The following is a 12403-nucleotide window of genomic DNA, read 5'->3' as shown; positions in this document are numbered from 1 at the left end:
TAAACTTTTTTTAGACAAAGAAACTGTCCAGGAAAATCAAATGAGCCAAAGGTAGCCCTGCCACCGCAACTGTCACCATAGCGACAGTTTCCTAGTGCGCTGCCTTGTGATGGTGCAGCTTAGGAGACTCAAACATTCAGGGTTGCAAGTGGATGGAAATCTGGTGGTTCACTCGAGGCTGTTCTTACTAGGGCAGAGGGTGAGTGCTGGTTTGGGAAAGTAACAGACAAGAGACTTTCACCAAAACACTACTTTATTGCCTCAAAAATTGCTTTGCCCTAACCACACACTACATCACTGAAACACAACTACAGGAAGTTAGAAGAGAAAAAAAAGTTGATTAAAGCCTTCCATCCTGCTTTAATGGTTCCCTTACCTCGTGTGTTCTTGGCACATTGTAAGCAATATGAGCACAGTTATGAAGCAATTAGATAATAAATGCTATTCTTATAGCTACCAGCTGGAAGAGACTTTACAGACCATCAATTGTTTTTTTTAATTAACTAAACTCCAGACTTTATTTGAATTTCATCCATTTTTCCATTAAGGTCCTCTTTTGATTCCAGGATTCAATCCAGGAAAGCACATTGCACTTAGTTGTCATGTCTCCCATCTCCTTTGATTTGTGACCGTTTCTCAGTATTTTCTTTTTTAAAAAATGACCTTGACAGGCCTTATGGGTATTAGCAAGGGATCCTGTAGAACATCCTCCAATCTGAGTTTGCCTGATGTCTTTCTCGTAAGTAGACTGGAGTCGTGGGTTTGGGGGAAGAAGATCAGAGAGATGAAATGCCCTTCTTATCACATTATATTGAAAGTACATGATAGCTGCATGCCATTATTGAGATATTAACATTTATCACTTGGTTAATGTTGTCTTTGCCAGATTTTTCCAGTGTAAAGTTACTACTTTTCTTTTCCCTATTCTATTCTTTGGAAGTGAGTCAGAAAGCCTAGGCCATTCTCAAGGTATATCTGGGTAGAAGGAAGAGTCAAGATTCACCTCTTGGAGTTGGGTGTATCTACATATATTATTTAGAATTCTTCTATAAGAAAGATTTGACTCTTCTTTCCCATTTTTAAAATGCAATTATTCATTTATATCAATATGTACTCATGTACATTTTTTTTACATTTTGGGTTATAACTCTATATTGTATTGTTTATTTTGTTGACCAAATTGTTCCAGCTTTGGCCATTAAAAGCTCCCTTTGGTTGGCTTCCTTTGACATGTCCCCATCTATTTTTTTGTTGGGCACTTTCTTCCTTTTTGGTACCGCAAGGAGCTCCAGGCTCATCTTTTATTTTACCTGCCCAAGCTCTAGCATCAGGTATTTCTCCAAGGAACCCTGGTTCTTTTCATTCAAGAATAGTTTTTAGAAACCAAGGAGGTCATCAGTTTTTAACTCCTTCCTTGCTCAAACAAGGAAGCTGAGGTACAAGTGGGGAAATAAATTACCCAGGATCTGACACTTAGTTAGTGGTGGGCAGGAATTAGAATCTGGGTCTGACTCTTGGTTCAATAGTCTTTCCTTTATTGTAGTCTGTGTTGTATATCTATGCTTTTCTGGCTAGTTTGTGTGCTCCTTGAAGTTAGGAAGTATGTTTTCTACTCTTTGTGAAATCTCTATTGTGTCTTCTGTAGTGTCAAGCACAGAATAGTCAATAAAGGCATGAATCAACTCTCTGCAGCATCCTCATTCAGACTTACTTTTCACTGCTCAGGTCAGACTCTCATTAACTCTTGCCCTAAGCTATTGCAGTCTCCACTAAAATGGAAGTTTTCCTCTTCTCTAATCTGTCCTACTCATTGTTGCAAGACTAAGAATAGAAAAGCAGAATTGTCATCATCTCTTACCCAACACCATCTTATAGAATAAAATTAAACTCCACAACATGTCAACTTATTCCCCTTTTCCACTTCTCTCAAATCTTGGACAGCCTTTGAAAGCCATCTTAGCAAATTTTACTACATGATGTGTTGCACATAAAAGAAGGACCCTCAGATATAGTCTTAGCTTTCATCTTTTCTACCACCCATTTCATCTCTGTCTTTCACCAAATTCACATTTTTCTTTCCTGTCCCAGAATAAGTCCCTACTTCTTTCACAGGTTTTAATCCGTGTCATTGGGTCTGCTTTCTCTGGAATAGTGTTTAATTAATTATCATCTCTGAGACTTAAATTTTTTTCCTCTTTTTCTACTGGCTCATTCCATTGAACATGTTTATATATGAATTCTTTCTCATCCTTGAAAAAAAAACAGCAACACAGTTTCCCTTACCCTTTCTTCTTCACATCTGCTATTTTTCCTTCCATTCACCTTCATATTACTTAAAAAAGCCTCCACTCACAGCTTCATCTTTCCCACTTACTATTGGCTGATTGACTTATCCTACCTGGGCTCAGATTCCCCACCATAATCATCTATTTACAGTATCCCTAATGTATCATGAATGATCTCTTTAAAGTTTTTAATTACTCCATCAGTCATGGTCACAGTAGGAAACAGCACATTGAAAGGGTTTAATTTTAGTGAACTCAAATAACCCCGTGGGGAGGTGAAGGGAGCTAATCATAGGTGGTGAGGTCTCCAGGAGCTAGCCAGAGCAGGAAAGTAAGGCCTGGAGCAGTAAATGAGGAGAGGAGTATTATCAGAAACAAACAAGAGCTGTAACAATCTGATATGAGCTGTGGCCTTAGTAGAGCAAAACCAGCCTCTGCCAAAACCAATGGCCAGCACGGAGGGAGCAGAGAAGAAATTTCTTACTTTGCTCTTCTTTTACCCTTTGATGTCCTGCTGGTGTCTTCCATTGTTTAACCCAAACTCAGCAGAAGGCAAGAAAGCCCAGATAATGCAATTTGTAGAGGTCAGTTTTCTAAGGGATAGAGAGCAGGGCAAAGAAGGGTGGATAAATGATGTGAGGGATGTGAGGCACGAACAGAATAAGCAGTATAGTTATTATCTGACATAATATTTAGGAAGATTTTTCTGCTCACTTCTTAAAGTTTTTCCATGCTCTGAGATCTGTAATGCTGTCTCCTGGTTTCTTTCAATAATACATTCATTTAAAAGACTATTGTGGGGCTTCCCTGGTGTCACAGTGGCTAAGAATCTGCCTGCCAATGCAGGGGACATGGGTTCGAGCCCTGGTCTGGGAAGATCCCACATGCTACGGAGCAACTAAGCCCATGCGCCACAACTGCTGAGCCTGTGCTCTAGAGCCCACGAGCCACAACTACTGAGCCCACGTGCCACAACTACTGAAGCCCACGCACCTAGAGCCTGTGCTCTGCAACAAGAGAAGCCACGGCAATGAGAAGCCTGTGCACTGCAATGAAGAGTAACCCCTGCTCACCGCAACTAGAGAAAGCCCACACACAGCAACGAAGACCCAGCACAGCCAAAATAAATAAATAAATAAATAAATAAATAAATAAATAAATAAATAAATTTATTTTAAAAAAAAAGACTGTTGTGCACCCACTATGTTGAGAGCACTGTCCTAGACACGAGATTCAGTGGTGAAAAGATAGGCACTGTCCCTTCTTTCAGGGACCTTCAGTTCTAACAGTTTCTTTTTCATACATTCTACCAGCTTTTCCCTTATCCTCCTCATTTAATATCAATGTTCCTCAAAATTCTCTCCTTGCATCTTCTCTCTCTCTCTCTTATTACCCCAGGGCTTTGGTTCTCACATACATGCAAGGACTTCCAAATCAATACTCTAAACTTAGACTGTTTGGCTTCTTAGCAAAGGATTCAAGGCCCTCAATATACTGGCCTCAACATTGTTACTTCTATTTTCTTACTTTTTCTTGTATTCTCTATGCTCCTCCCACCTATACAGGATCCATCTCAGCATTTTTGTTTTGCTTTGTTTTAATCTGCTTTGTTCACTGATGTCTCTGAAGTGTCTATAATAGTATCTGATACACAGTAGGCACTCAATAAATATTTATTGAGTAATAACTGAATTGCTTACATGAAGTCCCTAAACATAAGAACTTGCTTATTTCTGCACCTTTGCTCACATAACTTTTCTTGAATCATCTCCACCATCTGTAATCCAATCTACTTTCAAGTCCCAACTCAAATATCATTTCCCCTATGAGCCCTCTTAGATACTGTCTAATCAGAATTAATCCATTCAACAGTACTGCCAGTGTACCTTGTTAATATTTCTTCTTCAGCACCAATCTTATGCCATATATTTTAGTTAAATTTATATATTTCTTTTCTCCAGCTTTTTGAGGCAAATAAAAATTATGTATATTTAAAGTATACAATGTGATGTTTTGATATATGTATACATTGTAAAATGAACACCATAATCAAGTTAATATATGCATCACTTCACATAGTTATGATTTATTTATGGTGAGAACACTTAAGATCAACTCTTAGCAAATTTCAAGTATACAATATAATATTTTCTATATTCACCATGCTGTACATTAGACCTCCAGAATTTACTCATTCTGTGTAACTGAACTTTTGTACTCTTTGATCCATGGATGTATATATTTCTTATCTCTTCTCACAACACCACTAAAGTTACCTAGGCTATTTATTCATTGCTATTTCTCCCTCACCTCTCCACAGAGCTTGCCAAAGTGCTTTGTTAAATTTAAGAAGGCAAGCATTAAGTCATTGCCCAAATAATCAAATTTGCCTCTCTCCGTCACTTAATATTAATATGTATAAAAAGTCCAGGTCCCTCCTTTGCAGGAAAGTGAGGACATAGTGCATCTTTCATTTTGTGGTTCCTGAGAGTCACCAGAATGTGTAGTTGAAAAGCCAATGTCAGATAGCACTAATGGGACGCCCCTCCAGGCTCTGCAATGGATGAGTCCTCATTTAGAATGGCCTTCTGAATCTTCAACACTGTGATGCCACACTAGCCTATCTGTGCTGTAAAATTTATATGACCCAGCTCTAGTAAACTCAATTATATTGATAGGAAGCCACATTGATCCAACTCAATATCATTATGAAAACTGTCTTTTACAGGAAAAAATTATCTATGAGTAGATATATACAGAAATCCAGAATAAATTTCTGATGAATTTATAAGTATTAAAAATGATCCTCTAAGTCTATATGGAGATATTTGAGGTTTGTTTGTAATAATTCAGCTGGCCCTATTTTTGAATCTATTTATCATACCCTAAGAGTTAGAGATCAACAGCCAAATCCAGGTTGGGCTTTAGCAATCCCAAACTGGCTTCCTTCTTTATTCCTCCACTAACATGTGGTGAGAATCACGCTTCTACTTCTCTCTATGTTGTTTGGTCTTGGCCCCTGATCTACAATGGGTGACCATAAAGACTAGAACACACATGTAGCTATAAGAAACTTCTGCATGCAAACTAATTCCTCTGACTTCAAGAATATGAAAATGCCCCACCTGCCTCAGCTTGCAATAAACTAGAAATGAGGAGAACTGTAGCCTCCCAAGGACAACTGTAAACTTCCAATTAAAAAACTTGATTGATGAAGAAACAAAGATAGCGTGACTTGACACTGGCCAGCTGCCCAAACTCATTTACTTTTGTTCCTAGGCATGCAGCTAGAGCACATCTTTTAGCCTCCCATCAAATCTATGTCTTATGATTGGCTTTTAACCAGTGGAATCTGAGTGGAAGTGATATATACTACCTCAATGTCCAGCCATAAAAATTTCCTGTGCTTCAACCTCCATGATTTTTCCCTTTCAAAGTGTGTTGCAGATAAACATGGTAACTTGGAAGCTACATGATGAAGATGGCATAGCCTGAAGGCAAAAGGATCCTGGATCCTTGAATCACAACTTGGAAAAGGACAGGCCAGTGTTTAGGGACACCTCTTTTAGAATTTATGTGGTAAGTTTCCATCACTTTTGGGGTTATAAAGACTCATGTTATCTTAACTAAAAAGAGGGAAGGTCAAGGGAAGTGTTAAGAAATAGAAGAGTAGAATAAATGGTATAAAAATCATAATACAGGGTGATATACATTAAATCTTATTCTGCATTAGTTGACATAGTTGGAGTATCTGCTCATGCTATCTTCCTCCAAAAAGCAAGACAACCTACTGGTTAAAAATACTATAAGTTGATTTTTTTTTATTAATTTGCTTTAGGCTTTGTCACTTATGGCCAGCAAAGTGAGAAGGACAATTCAACAAACTAAACACACATTCATGAGTCTAAGACTAAGCAATTAATCTAATACGTACCTAGGAAAGAAATACTCCTTTAAAGAAAATGATTTCCTGAAATGAATTGTTGTCTCCACTAGTTCCAACCTTTTTCATTATTGCGGAAAGCAGTTTAACTCCTTAGAGTCCCACTGACTCAAGCATCTCCATTCCAGGAAAGATATTTGTTCTTTGTTTGCTTAAGTAAATCTCTTTTGGGAAAGTTATCCTAGGCCAAAGGGATGTGCTGCCTCAAACTTTATGTCAAACCTCTACTTTCCAGAAAGCAGAAAAATAGTTAAAACTTTTAGGTAACAGATTTTTTTTCAGACTCTATGCAGAAAGGATTCCAAAACATTTATCACTGGATCCGAGTTGCATACTGTACACAGCATTCCTTTAGTCTTATTATTTTTTCAAGGATGATAAGATCTAAGTTTGGACACGACACCCATCCAAGTTTTCATTGTTTCCTTCAAAAAGGTTCTAGAGTTTACTACTGCCAAAAATTGGCAGAGAGATAGTCTGGTTACACCAGAACATGTGAGATAAAAGTGGGAACCTTACAAAGTATTTTAGGTGAAATCTACTGAACTCAATATTATCCATGAGATAAAATATAAAAATCAATATGGATTATTGGCCGAGAATTTTTGTCTTGCCTTCTGGAAGAGTAGGTGTATTTGCTGAGTTATGCTGAGTAGCCTGGCATGTGCAATACTGGTTTATAATCCTTCCAGTATCAGAATCAATTCCAGGCCGCTGGACAAAGCTACTAGCCAAGGTTTTTCACATGAACAATTCCCAAGTGTGCTATATGTAGCATGGCCAAGAAAATGTGGTGACCGCTTTCTGGAGGATCAGCATAATTTCTCCATGAAAGGCCTTCTTTATTATCAAATAACTCATAGTCATTAGTTTTGAGTAGATTGAATTTATTTACTGACTCCCTTCTCTGTACCTAACTGAAGATACAGACCAATCTGGTAACAGACCTAGATTTGTACCAAGATACATATTAATGAAGAGAGGAAAGAGGCTGAAATGCTCACAAAGTCCCAAGTGCTATTCTCAGTGTTTAACCCTTATATCAATTAATTTAAACACTAAGAAATATGCCAGAGTTACATACATAATGATTTAGAGTTTGGGCCTGGCCTTAGAAAAGATGCCAAAGCAAGATGCCAAAGCAAGTGATTAGTATTATCACTTACTTTTACTCAGTGCTTACTTTGACCAGGCACTGGACTAAGTGTACTACTTATTTCATTTATCTCTTTCAACAAACTTTTGGGATAAATATGAGTTTGTTTCTATTTTTAGTTGCTTGTCCAAGATTACATAACTTCTGTGTGGAAGGTCTTAAAATTCAGCCTGCCTTGAGGTCTCAAAATAGAGTGAGATTCAGCGACTATTTGATATTCTAGGAAATATCTTCATATTGGCAAATTCAAAGCTTTGGAAACAGTGGGAAATCAAGTGGATTAACTACATCTGCTTGACTTTTATAAAAGATAAATATGTCCAGAACTAAATAGCCCAAGAAATTTTGATGCTTTTGGTTTGTTTTTATTATAAAAAGTTTCACTTACACATACGTAGATAATATTTAATGCCCACCATAATGGCAAAACTTAATGTCTGATAACACTAAATGATGGTGAAGATGTGGGGAAGTGGGAACTCCAGCACATAGCTGTAGGACTCTAATTTGGTACAACCACTTTGTGGAGCAATTGCAACACTTAAGTTAAACACGTCAATACTCAGCAAGTCTACTTCTTGAAGTCTATTCTAGAGAAGATCTCACACATGTGTGCAAGGAGACATGCTCAAGGATGATTGTTATAACTCTGAGATCAACAGTGAAAACAACCTAATTGTTCTGCATTAGGGAAATGTGAGCTATGAAACTCACTTATAGTATTAAATTTAAAAATTCAAGTCACAATAAGAGTTTTACATTTACATAGAATGATATGCTCATGCAAAATTTTATACATGGGAAAACACTAGGATATCTTTTTAAACATGCAGGGACATATAGTTTACAGATACAAATGCCTATGACTTACATGTATCTTAAACATACAGGAATGATAAATGTCAAGTGTAAAATAATGGTTACCTTTGGGGGAAGAGGGGTGTTCTTCCCCCAGGAAAGCCACCAGTGCAGCTGAGAGCCTGGTGCCGTTGGAACTGGATCATCTGAGATAAGCCCAACTCTGTCTCTTACAAGCTGTGTGACCTTGGACAGGGGCCCTAACTTTACAGAATCTTAGTTTCCTTGTCTGTAAATGAAGCAAAGAATATTTGCCTATTCTGAACATTTCTCATAAATGTATACAAACATTACATGGGGTCTTTGCTCATTGGTTTCTGTCACCTAACATAATGTTTTCAAGTTTCATCAATGTTGTAGCAGTATCAGTGCTTCATTCATTTTTAATGCTGAATAATATTCCATTGTATGGATATACCACATTTTGTTTATCCATTCATCAGTGATGGATATTTATGTTCTTTCCATTCTTCAGCTATTATAAATCATACTACTATAAACATTCATATATGAGTTTTTGTGTGTACATAAGTTTTATTTCTCTTGGGTGTATACCTAGTGAAATTGCTGGGTCAAACGGTAAATCTTTATTTAACATTTTGAGGAATTATTTTCCAAAGTGGTTGCACCACTTTACATTCTTACCAGTAAGGTATGAGTGTTCTAATATCTCCACATCCTTACCAACAATTGTGATTACTGCTATTATAAATGGCATTATCTTATTAATTTTATTTTCAGATTCTTCATTGCCAGTGTGTAGAAATAAAATTTTCACATATTAATCTTTATTCTGCCACATTGTTGAACTGATTTATTGGCTCAAAGTTTTATTGTGTCATCTGCAAATACAGATAGTTCCAGTTCTTTCTTTTCAATCTGGATGCCTTTTATTTCTTTTTCTTGCCTGATTGCCTTGGCTAGAACTTCTATTTTAATGTTGAATAGAAATATTGAGAGAAGATATCCTCTTCCTGTTTCTGATCAAAGGGGGAAAGTATTCATTCTTTCCTATGAAGTATGATGTTAGCTGTGATTTCTCTGTAGATACCAAAATAATAAAAGAAAAAACAAATGTTAAATATTTGAGGTCCATTTAGAAAACTTAAATTTCATTTTCCTATTTAAGTTCTCCTTATCAACATTGAAATCATAGAACATAAGTTGCTTCAAGCTAGGAAGGAAACTAAAGTTACCATTTAGCTTTTGCAAAATATCACCTTATAATAGGCAAAGTCATCACCAAATCTGTATGAGTAAAGCTATTATCAACACAACTTTTGTAAAAGGAGGCTGAGTAGAAAATTCTTTGTTTAGATGTTTTTGTCCTTCCCTAAAACCCTCAAGGTAAAAACAAAAGAGATTCCTGAACTATTTTCTAGACCTAAGATTTAACCTTTGCCATATTCTACAATGTTTTGTAGTGCCTTTAAGCTTGAAATGATTTTTTAAAATCTATTTAAGGCACAAAATGCTAGTTGGTTCTTATTCACTGTCTCATTTGAATTTGTGGGAATAAAATGGTTTTCAATGATAATCACAATGCTTAAGTTTTGCATGTGGACTAATTTTTTGTCTCATTTTTAGTGACTTATGCCCTAAGATAAAATAAAAATGCTGTGATAAAAACAAACTTCATTTAAAAGAAGAAGGAAAAATTATCTTAATAAAATAGCATTGATAAAAGAGAACTAAAGGATTCCTTCTTACCTTACTCTCCCATTCACCTTGGCACACCCTTGCCAAAACCATACTCTGCAGAAGTCTGAGCCCAGTGTCAAGGTCTCAAGCCTCAGATATTCAGACCTTAAACTGAAAACTCAGCACACCCAGGGAGCTCAGACCTTCAGACCTGAGATCATCGGGAGAATGGAGAATGGAACGATCTGTAAAGACAGCATGGACTAGGGCAGAAAAGGGTGGAATTGAAACTGTGTAACTCAGATAGGGACTTGAACCCACGGGCCGAGACTCGAACCAAGCCAAAACCCAGATTAGGACTTGAACCCATGGTCTTTTAACTGAGATCACACACCTGGTCTCAGGACTTAATGAAGCTCAGGTTCTTGATGTCCTATCACAGAAAGAATACAGTAAGAGACAAAGTGATAGGTAAAAAGTGGATTTATTTTATTTTGTTTTTTTACGCAGCAGGTTTTTATTAGTTGTCCATTTTATACATATTAGTGTATATATGTCATTCCCAATCTCCCAGTTCATCCCCCAACCACCCCACCCCGCTTTTCCCCCTTGGTGTCCACACGTTTGTTCTCTATATCTGTGTCTCTATTTCTGCCTTGCAAACCAGTTCATCTGTACCATTTTTCTAGATTCCACATATATGCGTTAATACACGATATTTGTTTTTCTCTTTCTGGCTTACTTCCCTCTGTATGACAGTCTCTAGGTCCATCCATGTCTCTACAAATGATCCAGTTTCGTTCCTTTTTATGGCTGAGTAATATTCCGTTCTATGTAAGTACCACATCTTCTTTATCCATTCATCTGTTGATGGGCATTTAGGTTGCTTCCATGACCTGGCTATTGTAAATAGTGCTGCAATGAACACTGGGATGCATGTGTCCTTTTGAATTATGGTTTTCTCTAGGTATATGCCCAGTAGTGAGATTGCTGGGTCATATGGTAATTCTATTTTTAGCTTTTTAAGGAACCTCCATACTGTTCTCCATAGTGGCTGTATCAATTTACATTCCCCCCAACAGTGCAGGAGGGTTCCCTTTTCTCCACACCTTCTCCAGCATTTGTTGTTTGTGGATTTTCTGATGATGCCCATTCTAACTGGTGTGAGGTGATACCTCATTGCAGTTTTGATTTGCATTTCTCTAATAATTAGTGATGTTGAGCAGCTTTGCATGTGCTTCTTGGCCATCTGTATGTCTTCTTTGGAGAAATGTCTATTAGGCCTTCTGCCCATTTTTTGATTGGTTTTTTTTCTTCTTTAATACTGAGCCGCATGAGCAGTTTATATATTTTGGAGATGAATCCTTTGTCCGTTAAATCATTTGCAAATATTTTCTCCCATTCTGAGGGTTGTCTTTTCATCTTGTTTACAGTTTCCTTTGCCGTACAAAAGCTTTTAAGTTTCATTAGGTCCCATTTGTTTATTTTTGTTTAATTTCTATTTCTCTAGGAGGTAGGTCAAAAAAGATCTCACTGTGATTTATGTCAAAGGGTGTTCTTCTAATGTTTTCCTCTAAGAGTTTTATAGTGTCTGGTCTTACATTTAGGTCTTTAATCCATTTTGAGTTTATTTTTGTGTATGGTGTTCGGGAGTGTTCTAACTGCATTCTTTTCCATATAGCTGTACAGTTTTCTCAGCACCACTTATAGAAGAGACTGCCTTTTCTCCATTGTATATCCTTGACTCCTTAGTCATAGATTAGTTGACCATAGGTGCGTGGGTTTACCTCTGGGCTTTCTATCCTGTTCCATTGATCTATATTTCTGTTTTTGTGCCAGTACCATGTTGTCTTGATTACTGTAGCTTTGTAGTATAGTCTGAAGTCAGGGAGTCTGATTCCTCCAGCTCCGTTTTTCTTTCTCAAGATTGCTTTGGCTATTCGGGGTCTTTTGGGTTTCCATACAAATTGTGAAATTTTTTGTTTTAGTTCTGTGAAAAATGCCAATGGTAGTTTGATAGGGATTGCATTGAATCTGTAGATTGCTTTGGGTGGTATAGTCATTTTCACAATATTGATTCTTCCAATCCAAGAACATGGTATATCTCTCCATATGTTTGTGTCATCTTTGATTTCTTTCATCAGTGTCTTATAGTTTTCTGAGTACAGGGCTTTTACCTCCTTAGGTAGGTATATTCCTAGGTATTTTATTTTTTTGTTGCAATGGTGAATGGGATTGTTTCCTTAATTTCTCTTTCTGATCTTTTGTTGTTACTGTATAGGAATGCAAGAGACTTCTGTACATTAATTTTTTATCCTGCAACTTTACCAAATTCATTGATTAGCTCTAGAAGTTTTCTGGTAGCATCTTTAGGATTATCTGTGTATAGTATCATGTCATCTGAAAAGAGTGACAGTTTTACTTCTTCTTTTCTGATTGGGATTCCTTTTATTTCTTTTTCTTCTCTGATTGCCGTGGCTAGGACTTCCAAAACTATGTTGAATAATAGAGGCAAAAGTG

General features: G+C 36.9%; 1 protein-coding gene across 9 annotated transcripts in view; it reads left to right on the top strand.

The window, feature by feature from the left end:
• The window catches only part of LOC309634446 (uncharacterized protein), a 284447-nt gene that overhangs the window by 167235 nt on the left and 104809 nt on the right, over positions 1–12403 (top strand). For 6 of the 9 annotated variants that reach the window (XR_014248107.1, XR_014248108.1, XR_014248109.1 and 3 more), the window contains one exon: positions 5723–5864. The exons of the other annotated variants lie outside the window; for them this stretch is intronic. The gene's annotated coding sequence lies outside the window, so the exon portion shown is untranslated. The remainder of the gene's footprint in view (positions 1–5722; positions 5865–12403) is intronic. 9 annotated transcript variants of the gene reach the window in all.

The sequence above is a fragment of the Balaenoptera borealis genome (genome assembly GCF_965194805.1).
Source record: "Balaenoptera borealis genome assembly, chromosome: 1".
NCBI lineage: Eukaryota > Metazoa > Chordata > Mammalia > Artiodactyla > Balaenopteridae > Balaenoptera > Balaenoptera borealis.
The sequence above is the reverse complement of the archived record's forward strand: the minus strand, read 5'-3'. Positions and strand labels throughout refer to the sequence as shown.